Genomic DNA, 25491 nt, shown 5'->3' with positions numbered 1-25491 from the left:
TATTATACTATTGTTAAGGTTGGTTACTGAGGCCTCAACATAAGCAGAACGGTTTTATACACTTGTGAGTGTACATATATTTATAAATGGAAATCTTGTGGTCTATCAAAATGATGAAATTTATTGTTTTATGATAAACCTATGAACTCACCAACCTTTTGGTTGACACTTTAAAGCATGTTTATTCTCAGGTATGAAAGAAATCTTCTGCTGTGCATTTGCTCATATTACATGGAGTCGTTCATGGCATATAGAGGTCAGAACCTCGTAATGGGACCAACTGTTGAAGACTTCGTCCAGATGGATTAGGACGGGTCACTACATAAATCGAGATTATCCGTGCATTCCGGTAGTACAAAATTTACCATGATCTGAAAGTGTTATATTGGTGGCCAACTATGAAAGCAGACATCGCGCAATACGTGAAAAAGTGTTACATTTGTGCCCAAGTGAAAGCAGAACACCAGAAACCGTATGGGTCTTTGCATCAATTAGAGATTTCAGAGTAGAAATGGGAACATATCACCATGGATTTTGTGACAAAACTACCCAGAACCCAGAAAGGAAATGATATGATTTGGGTAATAGTGGACCGTTTAACCAAAAGTTCACATTTTCTAGCTACTAGTGAAACAGCTTCGTTGACTAAATTAGCCCAGTTGTACCTAAATGAAATAGTATCACGACATGGGATACCGTTGTCTATTATGTCAGATAGAGATTCCCGATTTGTGTCTAGCTTCTGGAATAGTTTACAAGAAAATTTGGGTACTCATGTCAACCTTAGTACATCTTACCGTCCTCAGACTAACGGTCAAAGTGAACGAACTATTCAGACTTTAGAGGATATGTTAAGGGCTTGTGTGTTAGAGTATGATGGATCGTGGGATTATCATCTGCCATTGATCGTATTTGCTTACAACAACTCCTATCATTCAAGTATTGGCATGCCGCCATATAAAATTTTGTATGATAGAAAGTGTCGAACTCCATCGTGTTGGTTGGAGGCAGGTGAGAAACAGTTTGCGGGTCAAAAAATTGTGCAGCAGACTGCAGAAAAAGTGGTTATTGCACGTGAAAAGCTGAAAGCTGCTAGAGATCGGCAAAAGATGTATGCAGATCCTCATCAACGACCAATGACGTTTACTGTGGGTGAACGTGTATATTTAAAAGTGTCACTGTGGAAGGGTGTAATTCGATTTGGTAAATGAGGAAAACTGGCTCTAAGGTATATTGGTCCTTTTAGAATTCGTCAAGTGCTGAACGATCAAATTGTAGTGTTAGATCACCCTCCAGAGTTAGCAGGTATTCACGACACGTTTAACATCTGCTACATTAGTAAGTGTAAAGTGGACGACGAAAGTCAAATTCTTCTTCTCCAAGATTTGAAAGTAGATTCAAGTAAGAAATTGGTGAAAGAACCAGTGAGGATCGTCGACAGAAAAGTGACTAAGTTGCACAAGAAGCAGATTTCAATGGTGCTTGTGGAATGCAAGCATAGTTTAGGCACCAATCTGACATGGGAGACTGAGGAATTAATGACCTCTAGATACCCACATTGGTTTAATCGTGACCAGATTCCGAGGACAGAATCTCCTTTAATGGGGTAAATTTATAACATCCTAGCTTTGGGCCTAGTAGGTAATAACTTATTTACCCTTCTGTGCTAAAATAATGATTTTAATAATTATGTGTTTTATAATTATTGTGTATGGGATAATGCGCGTTTTCTGGCAAGGGTCGCAGAACATATTTTCTTTTGTGAATTGGACTTAGAATGAATAAGTTATTAAAGATTTTGGGTTTCAGATAACTGGTAATACCCGTGTGTTAGACGGAAGAACTTACCTACATGTGAAGAAACCCAAAAATGAGATATACATGTACTGTACGTTTCATTCATTTCTTATTTAGTAATAACATAAACCTAAACACCCTTTTGCTCTCTAAATCCTAAAATCAAGAAGTGTAAATCAAAGCTAGTGATTTCGTTCATCAAATTCTCTATGATTTCAGAATCAAAACCAGGTAAATATCTTTAATTTGGATGAATTGAAATGCGTTTTAGGTGGGTTTTGAAAAAGTAAGCTTTTGATGATCAATTCTTGATGATATGTGTTTGTTATGCTTGATTGATTTTAGAAATAGTTTCTATATGTGTTATGTGGTATTCTTGATGCATTAGGTTGACCAAAACAAGCAAAAATCGAGTTTTGGGGTCAAAAAACGCGAAAATAGCGAGCTGGAGCTGTTCTACAGCTCCCACATGTTTGACAGCTCAACCGTGCAGTTGAGCACACTTTTGAGGGCTCAACCATGTGGTTGAGGGCTCAACCGTGCGTTTGAGGTCTCAGCCACGCGATTGAGCAGTGGTCAGCTTTTGCTAAAATTGAAAAGGCTGTAACTTTCAAACCGTAACTCCGTTTTTGACAAATAAACTATCGTTGGAATCATCTTAAGATATAGTATCTGATGATAAGGTTTTAAAAAACTAAATCAAATTTATATTGAGTGTAAAAAGCTGTAATTGCAACTTTGTTGCTGTACTTGCTCAACCGTGCGTCTGAGGCACTCACATGTGCGAGTGAAGTGTCCATTCGCAGGATTGAGACACTAAACCATGTGAGTAGGTTTGTTAATCACTAGTATAAGTGATAGGTCAGTCGTGTGAGTGAGGATACTCACTCGTGTGAGTGAGCATAGTCAGTCGCACGAGTGAGACCTCATCAGTGCGAGTGACAGTGTTTGTATGTTTGGGTCAAGTGTAATTTTGACCTATTTACTGTATTGCTATGATATTTATGCTACTGAGTAATTTGATTGAAAAGTGTACTAACTAGAGAACTGATATTCTCAGGTGATAAGCGGAAATGTGAAGGCTCAGTGATATAAGACAACTGAGTACTTGTGCTTCCAGGTGATTGGGATTATCTTTATGGATGTGATTATACAGTGACAAGTATAGTGATCCGTGTCATGCTCATAATTAGACGGTGTAATGAGTCTGTGACCAGTGCAGTGACTATATGTGATTATATGCGCACCCAGTGATCTTGTCGATGTGTTTTGTGCGATGTAAGAGGTCAATGCTATTTACCTTGTATATTTAGGGTAATAGTATTGGGTCCAAGTGTTACTGGTTAGTGGTATAGTGTGAATGCGAGTGTGTCACGTATGGAAGACTATACCAGTGACTCAGTAGTGTGGACCATCGGTATATTCTAGCTTGATCAGTTATGGGTTGTCGGTCCTCTTGTGTATGGTTTTAAGTGATTAGTGACCAGTTCCTTTAAGCTGTGCTTGATGCTTGTAGTGATGTCCACCTAGATATTGTCATTCACTTAGCGTTATGCTAATTCCCCCACAGTGTTTTGCCCTGCAGGTATAGATTAGCAGCTTTTGGTGGGTTTTACCGGACAGCTGCAGATGTTTGACACAGTGAATAACTCTGATGTTTTATAATAAACAATATGGCCAAATGGTTTGTAGTAATAACGTAACACCTGCGATTTTGTGTAATCATACAAGTATGTACTAATATAGGATATGTAAATTAATAAGTCTTCTGCTGTGAATATTTAAAAAAAAAATACGGTGTTACAAAAAGTCTCAATTCTTAGAATTAAGGAGTGGATTAAGGAGGATTAGTTAACATCCTCCCAAACCATTATAAATCCTTGTGTTTGTGCACTTACATTCTTTACATACTTGCATTAACAAATACGAACACTTCCGCACTTAAAACTTATCTTTTAATAGCTAAAGATTTCGAAAAAGTTTTAAGAAACCATTAAGTAACTATTCACCCCCTCTAGTTACTTACAATTGGTATCAGAGCGGTTGCTCTAATCTTTGCTCAAAAAACGTTTTTGTCATGTCGAAAAACTATTTTTTGCAAAAACCTGAGTCAAAGATCTTGAGACCAAGTTTTACTTGTTTGGAGAACGCAAAAGAAATTTTGGATGAGTTAGTCTTGAATCGTGATGAAATTTTTTATATGAGAAGCAACTTCAAGACACTCTTGTGATGTGGAGTCAGGGATCTAACCCGAATGCTCAAACTTTGAGGAAAAATACCATCATTCACATAAAATACCACTATTCACATGGTGAGGTAAGATTGTTCATTTTTAGTCTTTTTAATATTTGTGTACTCTAAATGTTGTGATAATTAACAAAACTATGGTTGAAAAAGAAAAGCTTGAACAAAGAAACATTTTTTTAATAAACAAAGTTAATTTTTGAAAATTAAAGTATGTAAAAAAAAATATGGGTTAGGTTAAAATCACAACTATAGTGTACACAATAGAAGTACCTTAAAACTTGTCATAAAACTTAGGTCTATGCAATATATGTGATAATTGAAATTACTTGTGCCTTGAATCTGATGTGAAAGCTAAGGGGTATAAAATACTATTAAATTTTACAAGGAAATACTATTAAATACGATACAATTTTACACAAGATATTTATTTATTTATTGAATGGAAATACCTAAACCTTGCTACAACACTATAGGCAGTGTACCTAATCGTAGAGTAGTATAGTTTTTAGTAAGTCCGGTTCGTTCCACAGGGAGCGGGCTTATTGCACACTATATTTTTAAACAACTATATTTGTACAAAATATATAAATATATATATATAATAATATATAAAAGGGGGTTTACCGTTTAATGACCGGTTTGTCGATTTTATATTTTAAGCGAAGCGTATAGTAAATGACGATATTTAAATAACGATAAAATAAATAACAATAATTAAAATGACAATAAATAAAAGTACGAGGAAATATGAAATAAAATATATTATGCTTATTTAAACTTCCATAATCACGATGTTTGACGTGTTGATTTTAGTTTATTGCCCATGGGTTAATTGTCCTTTGTCCTGGATTATTTAATATGTCCGTCTGGTTTTTGTCCATAACAGTCCATCGGTCATAAATTTAAAGTGCGAGTGTCCTCGTCAAATTATCCTTATACCCGAAGTCAAATATTCCAACTAATTGGGGACTTAAACTGTAACAAGGTTTTAATACTTTGTTTAATAATTACACCAGGTTATCGACTGCGTGTAACCCAAGGTTTTAATACTTTGTTATCAATTATGCCAAGTGTCCTTGTACATAATTTCACCCCTGTTTTAATAATTCTATAGACTATTAATCCATTCCCGTGTACGGTTAAATGAACGATTATTCGTACATATAAATATCCCGCCCATCGTGTCCGATCGAGTGTATATGGTTATTTATAGGGACGTCCAATTGTAAATCTTTATATTAAAATTAACAAACTATCATTTAGTTAAACAAATATAAAGCCCATTAATAGCCCATAGTCTAATTTTCACAAGTGTCGTTCTTTTGTCCAAACCCCAATTATGGTACAAAGCCCAATTACCCCGTCTTTAATATTTAGTCCAACATCATGATTACTTTGGCTCAAATAAGCATAATAATAACTTAAGTACGAGACATTAATTTAAAAAGAAGAACATAACTTACATTGAGTATTTATCGCGTAGTGTTACACGGACAGAATTTCGACTTCAAAAACCCGTAAAATAACCTTTACATAACCCGAACTAATCTAATATAAAACTACCCTATACTATATATATTATATATATATATATATATATATATATATTTATTTATTTATTTATTTATTAAAGAGTATTATTATTATTATTTATTATTTTTATCGAACGAATGCATGGCCTTTTATAGGCGTTTTGATTTCTGACAGCTCCGCGAGTCATGGAGTTTTTGGCCTTCAAACTCCGCGAGTCGTGGAGTTTGAAAATCCAGCTCAGGATCGTTTGTCTCATAGCTTGTCGACATGATTATATATATATTTATAATATATAAATAATTTATATAATTATTTATATATTATATTTTATTCCTGTGCATAGTTGACTCATAATTTTTGGTCCATTGCGTCGGGCGTTGATAGTTGACTCATGTCCCGGTTCTGGATTTTCGAACGTCCTTGCGTACAATTTAATATCTTGTACTTTGCATTTTGTAACTTGTACTCTTGTCATTTTTAGACGTTTTTCATCAATAAATTGAACCTTTTGAATTGTATCTCGAACATTTGTGTTTTTTGGACGTTTGTGTCTTCAAATCATCGTTTTCGCCTTTTGTCTTCGCACTTATTTATTTAAACAATTACAACTTAAAATAGGACAATTTCAACTAAATAATTTACATATTGGGAGGATATTGCTACTAAATATATGTTCATTTGGAGCACTATCAGAATCCTTGCATGAAAAATGACATGAGTTATTGCTTAATGTGTGCTTGATAAATTGATCTTACATGATAGAATACGTAGGTTGTCACACATCTTAGAGCCTTAAGTGATAGATATAATATATCTAAGATTAGACTCTAAGCATCTAAATAAGTGTTCTCGAACAAAAAGTTACTTAGGGGTAATTACAACTTGAAACCAAAAATCACTAAGTCGTGACTATTTTGAAAAAGAATTACCTTTCTTCGAAAATGATAAAAAGTGGTGATATAGTAAAAGTGATTTTTAAAGTCAAAGATTCCAACTGATAAACCAATACTTGGCTGTAAAAAATAAAAAATAAAAAACCTTGAGCAAACCTATCACATGCTTTTCGAGAACACACTTCATAAAACTCAACATAGTGCCAAACTAGTCGGTGGTCGAGCCTACGGTTGACCGTGGATCGACCGCATAGGCTCTGATCAAAATGTGCTTTTGCAATTTTAAGATCGGCCGTGGTTTGATACTTTCAGATGTTGATTCTTTGTAAATTAGTTATAACATTAGTTTTACTTTGTTTATTGGAAAAATCTAAACATTTGCTATATGTAAAGCTATTTATTGTCATCAAGTGACACTTATTTATATAAGTGATAGTGATTCTCAAACAACTATAAGTGTACACGATCAATTATCCTCACTCAAGACATGAACTTGGTTTATCAAATCTTATAATATAAACATGTCTAAAAGGATAAACTCTAGTGTTTGAGAAATCTACTAAAATGGATTAGGGTGAGAATATTTAATGCTAACAATCTCGGACCTAACAAACATTGGGTACCACATTTTGTGTTTCTAACAAGTTGTTGGTTTGTTAACAAGTGTGGTGGAAGACGATGTAATCACAAGTACTCGAAACACATGTCCATGATAAATATGTCACCCTGAGCACAAATAACATGATGACGTGATGGAAATATTTGAAGTACCATTATCGGTAGAGGTAACATTTCTTGAAAGTAAATGTGCTACTTGAGTTGTAGCTTGCTATGTGCATATATCTTAACATACTAGTTAGGTCACAACTTATTTGAAAGTAGAAACATGTTATGCATACAATTAGGTAGAATGTCTTATATGCTTGCAAGTGAAATTGGTGAAAAGATAAGAACATGTTAATATGTGTGGTGCATCAATACATTTTTTTTTTGATGACATATAAGATTAGATCACACAACCATGAAACTAATAATTAGAGATCTACCTAAGAGTAATATATGATGATCACTAAGCGAGCTAAAGTGTTAAAAAGATCATTCTCATTAGTTTGCTTCAACAAAGTAAATATTTGATAAACAATGATAGCAAAGAGAATCATGTTAAACAAATCTTAGGAGACATTAATAGGAGTCAAATTAGATTTTAAGTGTGTAGTCTAAGTTCTCCGTTTTTTAGGTATAGTTTAGATTTACAAAGTTCAATTTTGTAGTCTTAATAAATGGGTTGTGGATGTTTTATATCATCTACGCTTAATGAGATACATTTGTGATTATAGAACGCATTCTAGGCTAAAACTTAAAAGATAGTATTCTTGTATAATTTGCTAGAGTAGTAGTCATTAAAAGTTTACTTAATTAGTCATAAAAATCAAAATAAAAATAAAAAACGTAAATTTCTTAAAGAAAATGCCTAGGAATCTCAAACAACCTTATGTCCAAAACTAACTTTTAAAGTTTAATGTTCGACTAGGATTTAGTAAGCTCAATGACTTATATTGCATCCTTTGGATATAATATTAAGTTTACATCGATAATTTGTGATGCTCTAACATGATTGGTATAAGAATTAGAATATCACTAAAAGTCGTCATTGATAGAAATTGTTAGTTAAACGCATCAGTGTTTGTTGAGTTGTCAAATGTCTAAAACACACTTAGACACATTAGGACGGTTGATTGTTAATCTTTGAGGTTATAAAGCTTTAAGAATAATTAATTCTCTTAATTTCTAAACTAGGATTAGGTTTGTGTCAAACGAACACCTAGAACAAACAAGTAAAATAAAAAGTTTCACTAACCTTTTAGATAAGTGCTAAGTAATTAGACACACCTATGGAAATCAATGCTAGATTATCACTCAAAGGTGTAAGTGTGACTCTAAAGGTAGGTACATCTCTAGGATACTCTTTAGAAATTAAAACCTACCTAGGTCTAAATAGACGTTCGAGTAGCCTTAAGGAATAATCAAACATACATGAAAAGGCTATATCTTTGCATCTTGAAAGTCTTGATAAACTTAGGACATACTTGCTTGATCATGTGTGTGAAATGGTAAAATTTTACAATACAGTATTCGTTAAGAAGTATTAGAATGAAATCTTAATCATGCAAATGAAAGTTCATGACTTAGTTATTGATCCAATTAACAATTTTACTTTTGAAAAGTTCTTTGAACTCACGGATAATAAGTTTGAAATATACTTGATAGAGAAACTTAAATTCTTTATTGTATGCTTTACGCTCTAGGCTTAATGATAGTGCTCCAAATAAACATATATTTAGTCGCAATATCATCCCAATATGTAAAGCTTTTAGTTGCTATTGTTATATTTTTATGTAATATTCGTTTAAATAAATAAGTGCGAAGACAACAGAAGAAAATGACGATTTGAAGACGCAAATGACCAAAAAGCTCAAATGTACAAGTTATAATCCAAGTGGTTCCATTTATTGATGAGAAACGTCTAAAAATTACAAGAGTACAAGCCGCGGAACGCAAAGTACAAGATATCTACGCGTACGAAAGGACGTTCGGAAATCCGGAGCCGAGACATAAACCGGGCATCAATGCGCGAGTCAACGATCCTAAAATTACGAGTCAACTATGCACAAGAATATAATATAATATATATATAATTAATATAAATTATATATATTATATATATATATTTAATAAATATGTCGACAAACTAGAAAACAAAAAAATATGTGAGCTGAATCTGACGGCCATGCGATCGCATGGGAAATAGGCATAAAACCCATGCGAGTGCATGAGCCCATGCGAGTGCATGAGATTTACACTAAAACCCTATGCACTCGCATGGGAATCAGAATCAGGAATTATGCCTATAAAAGCCAGGCTTCTATCGAACGAAAAAGGACACAAAAATCAATCTCTCTTCTCTATGTAATATATTTATATTATAATTATAATTTTAGTTTAAGATTAATAATAAATTATGGTTTAGTTGGGTTATTGTAAGAAATGTTTTACGGGTTTTAAAGTCGGAACTCTGTCCGTGTAACGCTACTCGATTAATCACCACTGTAAGCTATGTTCTTCCTTTTTAAATTAATGTCTCGTAACTAAGTTATTATTATGTTTATTTGAGACAAAGTAATCATGATGTTGGACTAAAAATTAAGATTGGGTTATTAGATTTTGTACCATAATTAAGGTTTGGACAAAAGACCGACACTTGTGAAAATTGGACTATTGACTATTAATAGATAGGGGGTATTGTCTAATCGAATGACAACTCATTGGAACCTGTCGAACCTATCTTCAAATTAGTTAATCTAATAATTATTAAAATGATTATGTATGTTCTATTTAGTGACGTTTATACGACATCTTTTACGATCATTTAATTAATTATTCGGGTTGGGTAATTGAGTATTCATTCTGATCAAGTGGGTAAATTAATATTCATATCTCATTAAAATAGGGGTGGATTACATACAAGGATAATTGATGTAATTGTTAACAAAGTATTAAAACCTTGGATTACACGCAGTCGATAACATGGTGTAATTATTAACAAAGTATTAAAACCTTGTTACAGTTCGAATCCCTAATTAGTTGGAATATTTGACTTCGGGAATAAGGTTAATTTGACGAGTATTTTATAATTATGATCGATGTACTATTATGGACAAAAACCAGATAGGTATCAAATAAACCAGGACAAAGGACAATTAACCCGGGTAACAATTAATTAAAATCAAAACGTCAAACATCATGATTACGGAAGTTTAAATAAGCATAATACTTTTATTTCATATTTCATCGTACTTTTATTTATTGTCATTTTAATTACTGCAATTTACTTTATCGCAATTTAAATTCTATCATTTATTTTATCGTCATTTATCTTTACGCTTTATTTAAAATCGACAAACCGGTCATTAAACGGTAAAAAACCCCTTTTATAATAATATTTCTATATATAATTATACATATTTTATATAAATATAATTGTTAAAAATATAGCGTTAAACTCAGCTAGCTCCCTGTGGAACGAACCGGACTTACTAAAAACTACACTACTCTACAATTAGGTACACTGCCTATAAGTGTTGTAGCAAAGTTTAAGTATATTCCATCTATATAAATAAATAAATAACTTGTGTAAATTGTATCGTATTTCGTAATTAAAATAATAATATTTCGTATACACCTCGCATAACATCAAGTTTTTGGCGCCGTTACCGGGGATAAACAACGCCGAAAGCGAAACGCTATAAAAAAGATTTTTATTAAGTTTTAATTTCTTTTTGTAAAAATATGTTTTAAATATTAAAAATACAAAAATATAAAAAGAAAAAAACAAAATATATATATATATTTTTTTAAGAGTTTGTTTAAAATATATAAAATTATAAAGTATTTCTATTTTCTTTTTAGTTTTTAAAGTATAAGTATTTATTTATTTTATATAAATATTTTATAAGTTTAAAAAAAAGTAAAATAAAATAAAAATATACGTTGAACCTGTCAATTTTGAACCTGCATGTGAACTGAACCTGACCCTCATGCGATCGCATGAAGGTTCAGTTATAAATCCATGCGACCGCATGGTCGGGTCTGACAGGTCTGAACCTGAGCTGGTACGGATAGGGTTTGTGTTTAATTAATATTATTATTATTAATTAATTAGATTTAGGGTTAATTAAAATAATAATTAGTTTAATTTAGTTTTATTTTTAGTTTTAGTTAGTTTTATTAATTTTAATTAAATATATAAAACTAATACTTTTATATAAATAATATAAAAATAATATTTTTATAAAAAAATTGTATTTTTATAACTTTAGTTTTATTTTTATATTTTCGTATCTTTTTATTAGTTTAATTCGTAATTTGTATTTTTCGTTCGTAATTAGTTTTAAATATAGTATTTGCCGTAGTTATTTTTATTTCTAGATTTTTAGGCTTTGCCGTAAAATCCCTTAAGTGCTTTTTCTTTAGATTAAGATTTAGGTGCTTTAAAATTTTGCGACGCCGTTTTAAGATTTTAGTACTTTTTAAGTTATTGCCGTTTTGGATATAGAATTCTTTTTAAGCTTTAATACCTTTAGACGTAAGTTTTAATTCTTATTTTTTAGACTTTTAAGTTTCGACGCTTTACTTTCTTTTTATTATTTTTTGACGCTTATTTTTCGACCTTTTATTTTTCGAGGTTTTTCGACGCGCTTTTTTTCTTTCTTATTTCTCGACGCTCTAGTTTTTAGGATATAGATTTTTATTTCAAAACTTCAACAAAAAATTATTTTAAGCGGTTAAATTGATAGACATCTAAAATTTTCTAGTTCGTAGTAATAGTTGGATTTGTTAGTGGCGAGTTGTGGGCTTCCGATTTAAAGGGTCCTGGCTACCTGCTGCATCTATTGGCTATTCGAAACGTGGGCAAAATTAGAAAAGTCTATTATTTTGATAGCTTATATAATTTTTATCTTTTATAACTAATAGGATATTCAGTGAATGCACCGAGCAAAACGTTCACCACCTTTCATACGTTCACCACCTGTAACTCGATCAAGACATCTAGCAAATATTGTCGCCGTTGATTTTTCTTTAGAATCGTCATCAAGTCGACCAAGTACTCCAATTCAAATTTCCGATAATTCATTTTTTGAACTCGACTTCAAAATTGAAAACCCGGAGGATATTCAGAGACAATTCCAAGATCCTGAACCACTAATTATTCCTCTTGAACTACAAACCGTTAAATCATAATCCTCTAGTGATTCGTATTCAACAAATTCAATTATGGAAGTAATGGAACCTCTAAGTATGGAAGATCGAATGAGAGCCACACGCACGGGCCAAGGACACGCCATTATTAAGCCAGACATTAATGCGTCAGATTATGAAATCAAAGGACAAATCCTACACATGGTAACTAATCAATGCCAATTTAGTGGTGCGCCGAAGGAAGATCCAAACGAACATCTTCGTACCTTTAATAGGATCTTTACTTTTTTTAAAATAAGAGAAGTTGAGGATGAACAGATCTATCTCATGTTATTTCCCTGTACTTTAAAGGGAGAAGCCAAAGATTGGTTAGAATCGTTACCTGAAGGGGCGATTGATACATGGGATGTTTTAGTTGAAAATTTTCTTAAACAATTCTTTCCGGCATCTAAAGCCATGAGACTTTAAGGAGAAATTGTTACATTCACGCAGAAGCCAAATGAAACTCTATATGAGGCGTGGACAAGATTTGGAAAGTTGTTGAGAGGATGTCCTCGGCACGGTTTAGACACTTATCAAATAGTACAAATATTCTACCAAGGTATCGACATTGCTACACGAAAAGACATCGATATAGCAGCTGGTGGTTCCATTATGAAGAAAACCGCAACTAAAGCTCACAAGATCATTGATAACACAGCCTCACACTCTCATGAGTGGCATCAAGAAAAAGATATCTGTCGTTCATCTAAAGCGGCTAGAGCCAATTCTAACCATGACTTTGATTCCGTTTCTGCAAAAATAGATGCTTTTGAAAGATGAATGGAAAAGATGACTAAAGATATTCACGCAATACGAATCAGTTGTGAGCAATGCGGTGGACCACACTTAACGAAAGATTGTCACATTGAGCAAACAATGGAACAACGAGAGAATGTTTCCTACATGAACCAAAGGCCGGGAACTAATTATCTGAATAATTATCAACCGCCAAGGCCAAACTTCAATCGAAATCAAAACATTCTTTACAATCCAAATGGGCCAAACAATAACTCGTATAACCAACAAGGTCTGAATAACCAACCAACTCAAAATAACACTTTCAATCAACAAAAACCTATCTTGTATAAATCACCACAATAAACCGAAGAAAAAAAACCAAATCTGGAAGAAATGATGGCAAAGCTAATGGAATCTCAAACACAATTTATTACATCTCAAACCCAAATGAATGAGAGGTTTGATCAGTCATTAAGAACTCAACAAGCTTCCTTTTTGAATCTAGAAAAACACGTAGGTACACTTGCTAGCATGATGAGTGAGAGGGAACAAGGAAAGGTACCAAGTAATACTGAAGTAAATCCTCGAAATGAGAATGTTAATATGGTTTCAACAAATTCTGAAAAACCATCATCAGAAGATGAGAAGGTTTTCGATGTAAGTAACAATGAAGAAGTTACACCATCACCACCACCCGAGTATGTAAAGCCAGTGGTGGCACCATACAGAACACCCATCCCGTTTCCAAAAAAAGGAGTTGAGTATGAGCAAGTGATAGGTAATAAAGTTTGTGATAACTCTGGAAAGAAGAAGAAGAAGAAGAAGAAAATGCAAGAAACAAAAATCGTACAAGTAAACCAGGTAAAGACAGTTCCACCAAAACCTCCACCTAGGGTGGGTGATCCGGGTGAATTTATTGTTCCTTGTCTACTTAGTGATTGTGTCATGTATGACGCACTAGCAGATTTAGGTGCGAGTATAAGTGTTATGCCTCTTTCATTATATAAGAGATTAGGAGTAGGTGAGTTAAGTCCAATAGAGATGAGTGTCCGACACTTTGATCAAACTATTAGGCACCCAGTTGGAATTGCTGACAACCTACCCGTTCAAGTGGGTAATTTAACCTTTCTAGTCGAATTTATTGTCATTGACATAGAAGAGGACTCAAACATTCCTCTAATTTTAGGTCGACCATTCTTAGCATCCACCAGGGCATTATTTGATGTAAGAGAGGGTAGAATGACACTTAGTGATGGTGAAAAATCGATCACCTTTGTGAGTCGAAAGTCTAAATCTTCACCAACTAAAACCGTTGAACCAACAAAAATGATTGGTAAGAACCACATTGTTTTACCAACTCCAACGGTAGTGCTTAACAATAATAAAACGCCTAAGTGTGGAGAAGATGAAGTAACACCTAATGATGACTTGATAACAAAGAACCCCGTTGTTGGTACGAAATTAAATGATCCAGTTATTAACAGTTCAATGAAGAAACTTATTAAACGGATTCGCGATGCTAGAACCAAGGGAAACTTTAAGTTATGTAACCGGTTAGTATCCAATCTATCTCCTAAAGAAAAGGTGAAACTAGTTGAATTTGTGGATATTACACAGGAATCCGACCAATGGCTTAAAGCAAAAGTCACAGATATGCAAGTTGATTATGGTCCAAGAGAAATTGACAATGAAGTTAACCACAATTTCGACACCACAGTTACCTAAGTGTGGGGAGATTCAAATGTTTTAAGAAAAAAATTGATTTCTAGAGTTAGTTGTTTTGTTCTCGTGTAGTTTCGAGAATGGAATCCGATTGGTCTTTTCCACTAGCAGACACTAAAGAACTGGTTTTCTCCCCCCATTTTGAATTTTTGTTTTGTAGGTTTTGTATGAAATTTACATGCATTTTTAAATTTAATTTTTGTGTGATTTTAAAAAACAAAAATTTACTTTATTTCATTAAGTTTAAAAAATGATTTCTAAAATTCATCTTAAGTTGAAGACTAGGTCATGAAACCGAAATTGCTTTACCCGAGGGCGGGGCGAAAAATTTTGTTATCATTATTTTTAATTTTAGTGATCTAAAGTATACCAAAAAAAAAATTTAAAAAAACCCAAAAATCTTTGTTTTTAAAACAATCACTTTAAAAACGACAAATTTTAAATTTTGTCGAGCGACGGACTAGGTAAACATACCGAAACTACCTAAAGTAAAAGGAAACAAAATTTTAAAAAATTATTCATTTAAATTGTTTTAATAAATAAAGGTTATATATATACATATATATATATATATATACATATATATATATATATATATATATATATATATATATATATATATATATATATATATATATATATATATATATATATATATATTACATATATGTTTGTAGTTTATCTTATGTACAAAATAGGGTAAAACGGCGCATTTTCAAAGACTGACATTAAAGTTCAGCAAAAGCTACTAATATTGACGACAAGACGCAAAATATCAAATGTGATATAAAATAATATATTTGCAAACTTGGTATTTTTAATCACTTTTCTACACTAATCACCCTCATGAATTTATAATTATAATCTAATTTCATGCAAATGAGGGCATTGCATGATCTCAAGTGTGGGGAAGGGTTATAAATTTTCTCGGGTTTACACTTAGTGTAATTACCAAATTTTGTGAAAATTTGAAAAAATTTTACCTTAATGAATTCAAAATCATGTTTATACATATTTATGAACGATAAAACTAGGTGTTAATGGCGAAATTATTGTTACCTCGGAGAGAACATAAATGGAGAAACAACCCAAAACGTTAGAATTAATTTAAAATGGAATAGAGGAGAATAAAAAGGCAAAGAAAAAATAAATAAAAGCTAAGTGTGGGAACAATTTACCAAGTTATTTAAAACACATATCACATATGTTTGTACAAGATTATTTTAGGTACTTTTGTTTTGGACAATTTTAATCAGTTTTACCTAATTTACTGTAATATATTTGAAAGAAAGATGGATCTGCACGATGAATCAATTTCATCATTAAAAGGAAGTAAAGTCTTCCAAAAAAGACACGTGCTTCTTGATTTAGGTCAAGAAGTTGTCGTCCAGACCAGCTGTACGTTGACGAAAAATCTAGAAAAGTCATCTCTAAAATCAGTAGGAAATCCACGGACCTCAGCATCAAACAGGGTCGCCAAGTGGTTAGACTTATCCTAACCATGAGAGGATCTGTCTCGTAAAATGGGGAGGGTACCGTGCAAATTAGCTTGATAAGACTAATGAATCAGATCCCCAGAAAGGATAATCTCCTTAAAGATCAAAAATTAGCTTTTAAGTCTGATATTACTCAATCCTTGAGATTGACTTTAAAGATTGAGAATTACAAACTCATAGAATTCGATGATATCTAAATTCGAGCTTGAACGAGAAAATATTTTGATCAAATTAAAACCAATTTGTTTTCTGAAAACCTATTTTCAATGCGTTCATTACCATTGAACGTAAAATCCTAAGAATTCATCGGAATTCATTAGGTTACCTGAACCAAATCGGGTGTCAACCGTAAGAACGGTGGTTGCATAACATGGTCGAAGACAGGACCTTGTGCCCGACCGAAAAATTATAGGGTGATCTTTACTATTGCTCCTACAAAGGATAGTAATTGCATCCGACACGTTTTAGACCATGAACATCTGCATTTCATTAGATATTGCCTTACCAGTTGCTTGTTCAACGATTTCCTTTACAACCGGACGGTAGTTTACCGAAAGGTAATATACGGAGCAAGTATACTGGAAGTGTTGTTTCCTAATACAAGGTTAGCAAGTGGGTGACACAAAACCATAAGTTTTGAGCTAAAATTTTCAAATCTGAAACCCACACAACCCACAAAAACATTTTGCAAACACCGGTGAAGGGTTATTCCGGAAAACTTATCTAGGGTAAAAGCTAGATTGAATTTTCAAAAGATCAAATGTTTTTATAAAGATCCAATTTCCTTAAGGATCTAAATTTTCATAGTCATGTGGGACTGTAAACCACATCGTTACCATCATTGTTTATACCGCCGTATCAAAATCACTGATGTATAAAGTGTGAGAATAAAAAAGTGATTCGAGTGAAGTATGATTTAATTTCAAGTTCTGTATTGCTTGAGGATAAGCAACGTTCTAGTGTGGAGATATTTGATAGTGCTCTAAATGAACATATATTTAGTCGCAATATTATCCCAATATGTAAAGCTTTTAGTTGTTATTGTTCTATTTTTATGTAATATTCGTTTAAATAAATAAGTGCGAAGACAAAAGAAGAAAATGACGATTTGAAGACGCAAATGACCAAAAAGCTCAATTGTACAAGTTATAATCCAAGTGGTTCCATTTATTGATGAGAAACGTCTAAAAATTACAAGAGTACAAGCCGCGGAACGCAAAGTACAAGATATCTACGCGTACGAAAGGACGTTCAGAAATCCGGAGCCGAGACATAAACCGAGCATCAACGCGCGAGTCAACGGTCCTAAAATTACGAGTCAACTATGCACAAGAATATAATATAATATATATATAATTAATATAAATTATATAAATTATATATATATATATTTAATAAATATGTCGACAAGCTAGAAAACAAAAAAATATGTGAGCTGGATCTGACGGCCATGTGATCGCATGGGAAATAGGCATAAAACCCATGCGAGTGCATGAGCCCATGTGAGTGCATGAGATTTCCACTAAAACCTCATGCACTCGCATGGGCATCAGAATCAGGAATTATGCCTATAAAAGCCAGGCTTCTGTCGAACGAAAAAGGACACAAAAATCAATCTCTCTTCTCTATGTAATATATTTATATTATAATTATAATTTTAATTTAAGATTAATAATAAATTATGGTTTAGTTGGGTTATTGTAAGAAATGTTTTACGGGTTTTAAAGTCGGAACTCTGTCCGTGTAACGCTACGCGTTTAATCACCACTGTAAGCTATGTTCTTCCTTTTTAAATTAATGTCTCGTAACTAAGTTATTATTATGCTTATTTGAGCCAAAGTAATCATGATGTTGGACTAAAAATTAAGATTGGGTTATTAGATTTTGTACCATAATTAAGGTTTGGACAAAAGACCGACACTTGTGAAAATTAGACTATTGACTATTACTAGATAGGGGGTATTGTCTAATCGAATGACAACTCATTGGAACCTGTCGAACCTATCTTCAAATTAGTTAATCTAATAATTATTAAAATGATTATGTATGTTCTATTTAGTGACGTTTATATGACATCTTTTACGATCATTTAATTAATTATTTGGGTTGGGTAATTGATTATTCATTCTGATCAAGTGGGTAAATTAATATTCATATCTCATTAAAACAGGGGTGGATTACATACAAGGATAATTCATGTAATTGTTAATAAAGTATTAAAACCTTGGATTACACGCAGTCGATAACCTGGTGTAATTATTAACAAAGTATTAAAACCTTGTTACAGTTCGAATCCCTAATTAGTTGGAGTATTTAACTTCGGGAATAAGGTTAATTTGACGAGTATTTTATAATTATGACCGATGTACTATTATGGACAAAAACCAGGTAGGTATCAAATAAACCAGGACAAATGACAATTAACCCGGGTAACAATTAATTAAAATCAAAACGTCAAAAATCATGGTTACAGAAGTTTAAATAAGCATAATACTTTTATTTCATATTTCATCGTACCTTTATTTACTGTCATTTTAATTACTGCAATTTACTTTATCGCAATTTAAATTCTATCATTTATTTTATCGTCATTTATCTTTACGCTTTATTTAAAATCGACAAACCGGTCATTAAACGGTAAAAACCCCCTTTTATAATATTATTACTATATATAATTATATATATTTTATATAAATATAGTTGTTAAAAATATAGCGTTAAACTCAGCTAGCTCCCTGTGGAACGAACCGGACTTACTAAAAACTACAATACTCTACGATTAGGTACACTGCCTATAAGTGTTGTAGCAATGTTTAAGTATATCCCATCTATATAAATAAATAAATAACATGTGTAAATTGTATCGTATTTCGTAATAAAAATAATAGTATTTCGTATACACCTCGCATAAAATCACTTAACTCTAAGGTTCCGTTCATTATACACTAGGTGTAAACTGCATAATCTTTGTTTTCTCTCTCATATGTGCCATATATATGCTTTCATTGCTTGTATGATTATGTGTGCAACATCTACTTGTCATAATTGCATGATTATATGTTTGTATGTGTAATTCTACATGTCATAATTGTATGCTTATATGATTTTCATGCATGAAAACTTGAGTTCTCTCGTTGTAACTCATGTTGGTTGAAATCAACTTATTCAATGTTACCCTACACACTTAAGGATCATTAAATTAACTTGCTAATTAAATTTTATTTGTGAGGGCATTATGCTTAATATTTGCTACATCCAACATGCTATATATTTTTCATCATGCTTATGTGCTTACATGCTTATGATATATTAACATGTTGAAAAATTATGTTTAGATATTTTTGTTCTCGTGATCTAATAGAACACTTCTAATTGTTAACTAATATAAATGGAAAATGTTAACTAGTTAGCATTATTCATAATAAAGTTAATATATGTTGACATGATGATAACTGTCTTAGATCATAATTGATGAATGTCTGATAAGTAATTTGATATTAGCTTGCTTGCCATGAATTCAGTGATTGCTTGTTATACTATATCACTTAAGTGAACTCTGGGGCTATATTTGAAAAAGATAACTACATAAGTAGTGATTTAACGTAGATCGTATTTTGATATGAATTGCGAGTTAAATGCCTTCCCGATCTTGTTATTTAGGTTATGAATATGCTCATCAAAATTCATGCTATGGAACATGCCTCTATTTGATTATCATGATTACTTGCTTGCTATGCATAATTGATACTTATAGTGTAAATTCTAATTGAGCTTATTATGCATGATTGCTTGTTTTGATGTGATATATGCTTACTATAATTATTCTTGAGTTCTATGTATGCATATATTTCTAACAATACTTGTGAGACTTCAAACGCACTGTTATGCTCATCACCCAAGCAAAGGAAAGTCCAAATATGTCACACTTTCGAGCCAAAAGGATATTTAGAGAAATCTAAAGCGTTCTATGCATCATGAATATCATGTGCCTTAGAGATTCGGATAATGATGGATAACTACTAGTTAGAGTGGTGTATGTGCATTAGTTGGTTTATGCATAACCTCTTGGCTCTCAAAGGAACAAACACATGTAGCTCTCACTCTACTACCAAAGTCGAGTATATAGTAATTGAAAGATCATGTGCTCAAGGCTTATGGATGAAACAAACTTTCCTCGATTAAGGTACCACTTCTTCCAAAACTCATATATGTGTGGACCCTCTTGATAAATTTGGACTAGTCAACCTAATAAGTGATTATTTGAACACCAATTTAGCTTTGATCATTACAAGTAAAATATTACCATGCTCTATATGTTTAGGTTATACATATGTTCATCACTAAGTATACAAAGAGATATGCTCCAAGTTGAATAACTTGAAACTTAGTGTATGATTTTTTTTAGTGACAACTTATCATGTGGATAACGTTTCAACTTATCATATATGCCTTATTGATCACTATTTCTTGACATGCTATGCTTATGATATGTGCCATATGTATGTCATGCCCGTGTCCTTACATGCTTGTTAAAACTACTATGTTAGTATCTATAGTGTTGCATGATATCATTACGTGTGATGCTCTTACTTGTTTGCCATGCTATGTTATGCTTGTGTTTTAACATGCTTATTTAAACTTAACCTCATGCTCTAGCATCTAAGCTTATAAATATGATTGTTATGCATGATTGTTTCTGTGACAATTGATCTCATTAGCTTTTGCATGCTACTCTCACTTATGTATCCACATTGTGCTATGTGCAATATGTATACCATGCTATGCTATATGGTTCTACATGCTTGCTTAAACCTACTTGTTTCTATACATGCCTGAAATTGACAGAACTAGTGGAGTAATGTTGGTACTTAATGATAATGTTGCATGATATACTAAGGCTTCTGCTCACTACATGTTATATCACACATTCATGCTATATTATTCATTAACTCTGATATGTGGTGGTTCATAAGCACTTTTTATCTTACATGCTCTCTAACGATCACATATATTGGTTAAAGTACTCACTCCACTATCTTTGTTATGTATGACACACAATGATTCTCATGCTTGCTATACACTATTATGTATGTGCACTAACCCTTGATTGAAGGTTTATCCAGCTCGTTGAGTTCATATCACTCCTTACTTGATATTATGACTTATGTGTGGACTAATCCTCTTTTCGATGAGTCTTATATTGCACATTTCAAGGGAGAGCTATATCATCTACCACTATGTAAGATTTAAGGGGGAACATTACTCTAGAGCGCGCTTAGTTCCAGGTGGAGCTAACCTTTTTGCTTCGATAAAAGGGGGAGAAAGTGTATGGTAAGTGATGTTAACACTTATGTCGGCTTACATAAGTAAACACTTACTCATATGTTTGTCATCATCAAAAAGGGGAAGAATGTTGGTTGAGAATCCAATTATAATATTCAAAAGTTAATCACTTTGTTTTGATGATGACACAAAAGAGATAAGTGCTTAATCATATGTAAGAGGGCATGAGTTCATAAGCATACACTATCTCTAGCAAAAGGCCAATACATAAATAATTAACTGAATAAAACTGCTATACGGCTGCACCACGATCGACCATGAGTCTGACCATGGATGCCCTGTACCAACGATTGCACCTTTTTCTAAAACTGTCAATCTACGGCTAACCTCACGGCCGACCGCAGTTCGACCGCAGTTTTCTCTGTTACCAAATTCATCTACTTTAAGTTAGACCACTTTGAGGCATCTATAATTTACAAAACCTTTTTTAAACATACTTATAATAGTTGCCCTCTTTGATCTCAAAACAGCTTTGAACCAAAAAATGTTAATTTTTACTAATCACACCTAATGACATTTTAAGCTCAAATAAGATTAAACACAAAAATGTTTTACTTTTATCTTATTACAAAATGTCATTCAAATACATGCTAATGATGGTCATTAAAAGTCCCAACAAAAGAGGTGCTCTCACATGACTCTTATGTATCATTTTTATGTATGCGTTATTAATTATGAACTAGTAAATTTTTGTAATAATTTCCAAGTAAGTTCCAACTAGATTCAAACTAGTTCATTTGAGATGTAACAATGTTCCAAAGAGCAACATACTTTCATTTAACAAAAAGACAAGTTGGTGAAGACATGGGTATAAGGTTTGGAATGTAGTGGTTTATCTTTTTATGATTAGTGCAACTAGTCAAAGCTTTCCCAACTAGATTCATAATAAACACTTACTCATATGTTTGATATTATGTGTGTCATACATAACAAAGATAGTGGAGTTCATATCACTCCTTACTTGATATTATGACTTATGTGTGGACTAATCCTCTTTTCGATGAGTCTTATATTGCACATTTCAAGGGAGAGCTATATCATCCACCACTATGTAAGATTTAAGGGGGAACATTACTCTAGAGCGCGCTTAGTTCCAGGTGGAGCTAACCTTTTTGCTTCGATAAAAGGGGGAGAAAGTGTATGGTAAGTGATGTTAACACTTATGTCGGCTTACATAAGTAAACACTTACTCATATGTTTGTCATCATCAAAAAGGGGAAGAATGTTGGTTGAGAATCCAATTATAATATTCAAAAGTTAATCACTTTGTTTTGATGATGACACAAAAGAGATAAGTGCTTAATCATATGTAAGAGGGCATGAGTTCATAAGCATACACTATCTCTAGCAAAAGGCCAATACATAAATAATTAACTGAATAAAACTGCTATACGGCTGCACCACGATCGACCATGAGTCTGACCATGGATGCCCTGTACCAACGATTGCACCTTTTTCTAAAACTGTCAATCTACGGCTAACCTCACGGCCGACCGCAGTTCGACCGCAGTTTTCTCTGTTACCAAATTCATCTACTTTAAGTTAGACCACTTTGAGGCATCTATAATTTACAAAACCTTTTTTAAACATACTTATAATAGTTGCCCTCTTTGATCTCAAAACAGCTTTGAACCAAAAAATGTTAATTTTTACTAATCACACCTAATGACATTTTAAGCTCAAATAAGATTAAACACAAAAATGTTTTACTTTTATCTTATTACAAAATGTCATTCAAATACATGCTAATGATGGTCATTAAAAGTCCCAACAAAAGAGGTGCTCTCACATGACTCTTATGTATCATTTTTATGTATGCGTTATTAATTATGAACTAGTAAATTTTTGTAATAATTTCCAAGTAAGTTCCAACTAGATTCAAACTAGTTCATTTGAGATGTAACAATGTTCCAAAGAGCAACATACTTTCATTTAACAAAAAGACAAGTTGGTGAAGACATGGGTATAAGGTTTGGAATGTAGTGGTTTATCTTTTTATGATTAGTGCAACTAGTCAAAGCTTTCCCAACTAGATTCAAACAAATCTAATTGACTTGTAACAATTACCAATTAAGCAAGATACTTCCATCAAAGATGAAGACAAGAGTGTAAAGATTTGGGTAATGAAGTTTGGATGCTAGTGGTTTGTCAAGGGACAAAAATCTGCATTTACCTTATTAGGAAATCAATGATAATGGTCAAGGACATTGGACTTTCCTCTTTAGCTAGCACATGTCAACCTCCATGCATATTTCCAAGATCAAATGGGTAATGGAGTTAACTTCTAGGTATATTAAGCATATTTTGAAGGATTTATATTGGGTAAAGAAGCCAAAAATTCAAAGAAAAAGAAGCTCCAATGGATATGTTGAAATGCTGACAGAAGTTGTAAGGCTGAGCACAAGGTCGACCGTGGTTCGACCGCAGTTTTGTCTGTCAAGTTTTTCTTGGAATATAAATACACCTATTTACCAAACTAGAAGACCACATCTTTCCAACATTCTTTCAAAGTTATATCTACCGTTCCCCCAAGCCTCAAGCACATATCTATGGAGAGATTATAAGAGAGAAAGAGAGATTCTACTTACACTAAGTAGAATTAAAATGTAAACTTTGTACTTATCAGTTGTATCTTTAAGTTTACTTTGTAAGACACTTCCTTAGGGGTCAAGGAAGTTAGATAGTTCATATGATAGGAAACACCATCTTGTTTAATGATTCAACTTCCTTAAAGGGATCTAAGAAGTTGATCAATTCTATTGGGAATTAAGTTGGTGTGACCTATTGAAGAACTATGAGTGATTGTAAGCTTAGATACAAGTTTACTTGTGAGCTATCTTCTTAAAGGGATCTAGAAGGTAGTTGTGATTTCACTAGGCTAGAGCATTAGGATCTTGTAGTAAGAGCATTTGGTGTTTGTGAGTTCTTCAAAGGGACGTAAGGGTTCATAAGTAGCGGCTTATCGAGGAGCTAGTGTTGTATCCGGACACTCCACCGGGTTTGGGGTATCATAGTGAAGAAAAGTCTCAATTCTTAGAATTGGGGAGTGGATTAAGAAGGATTAGTTAACATCCTCCCGAACCACTATAAATCCTCGTGTTTGTGCACTTACATACTTACATTAACAAACACGAACACTTTCGCATTTAAAACTTATCTTTTAATAGCTAAAGATTTCAAAAAAGTTTTAAGAAGGATTAAGTAACTATTCACCCCCCTTAGTAACTTACAAACTGGAATTTTCCAAAACAAAACTTGTTGAGTGGCTCATTGATTGTAATGTTATGATTGACAAATGTTGTATTTAGGGTAAGTATGGGGCTATGGTAAGATGCATTAATAATACGAGTTTTCAGAATATTTGTCATGGTCCAACATATGGTACTGATAATGTGGAGTTCTTGAAGGTTATCCCAATGCTCGATAGACAGACGAGTCAGATATTCGAGGGCAGTTTGGTTGGAAGTTCGGGGCATTTCGATTGATTATGGATGTATGGAGAATGTGGTTGTTGTGATGCGGGATCTTAGGGATGTATTATACATCTCTAAGATGACTTATGAATTAACACAAGCTGGATCTTTGTTTTTCCTTATGGATATTGGTGAACCTGCTAACATAGGTAAGGAGGTTGTTGTTGTGCTAAAGAATAAGCAATAAATCAGATTATGGGTTCAGGAAGTGGGAAGTGATTTCAATCCCATTGAACATATTGAAGCTGATGACAATATGGATTTTATGGAGGGTATTAATAACAAGGTCTGGGAATGCAATCATAGGTCTAATAACACTAACAGTGGTAGGACGGAGAGTGGTCATGTAGGTTCGATCATCGATGACGAAGATGCCGATGGGCTGGAGTCTCCGGAATCTAAACATGTCACTCCGAAAAGGATGACTGGTGAAGAACAAGCCAATAAAGA

Source organism: Rutidosis leptorrhynchoides, chromosome 2 (assembly GCF_046630445.1).
Source record: "Rutidosis leptorrhynchoides isolate AG116_Rl617_1_P2 chromosome 2, CSIRO_AGI_Rlap_v1, whole genome shotgun sequence".
Lineage (NCBI taxonomy): Eukaryota > Viridiplantae > Streptophyta > Magnoliopsida > Asterales > Asteraceae > Rutidosis > Rutidosis leptorrhynchoides.
This window is presented reverse-complemented; position numbering follows the sequence as displayed.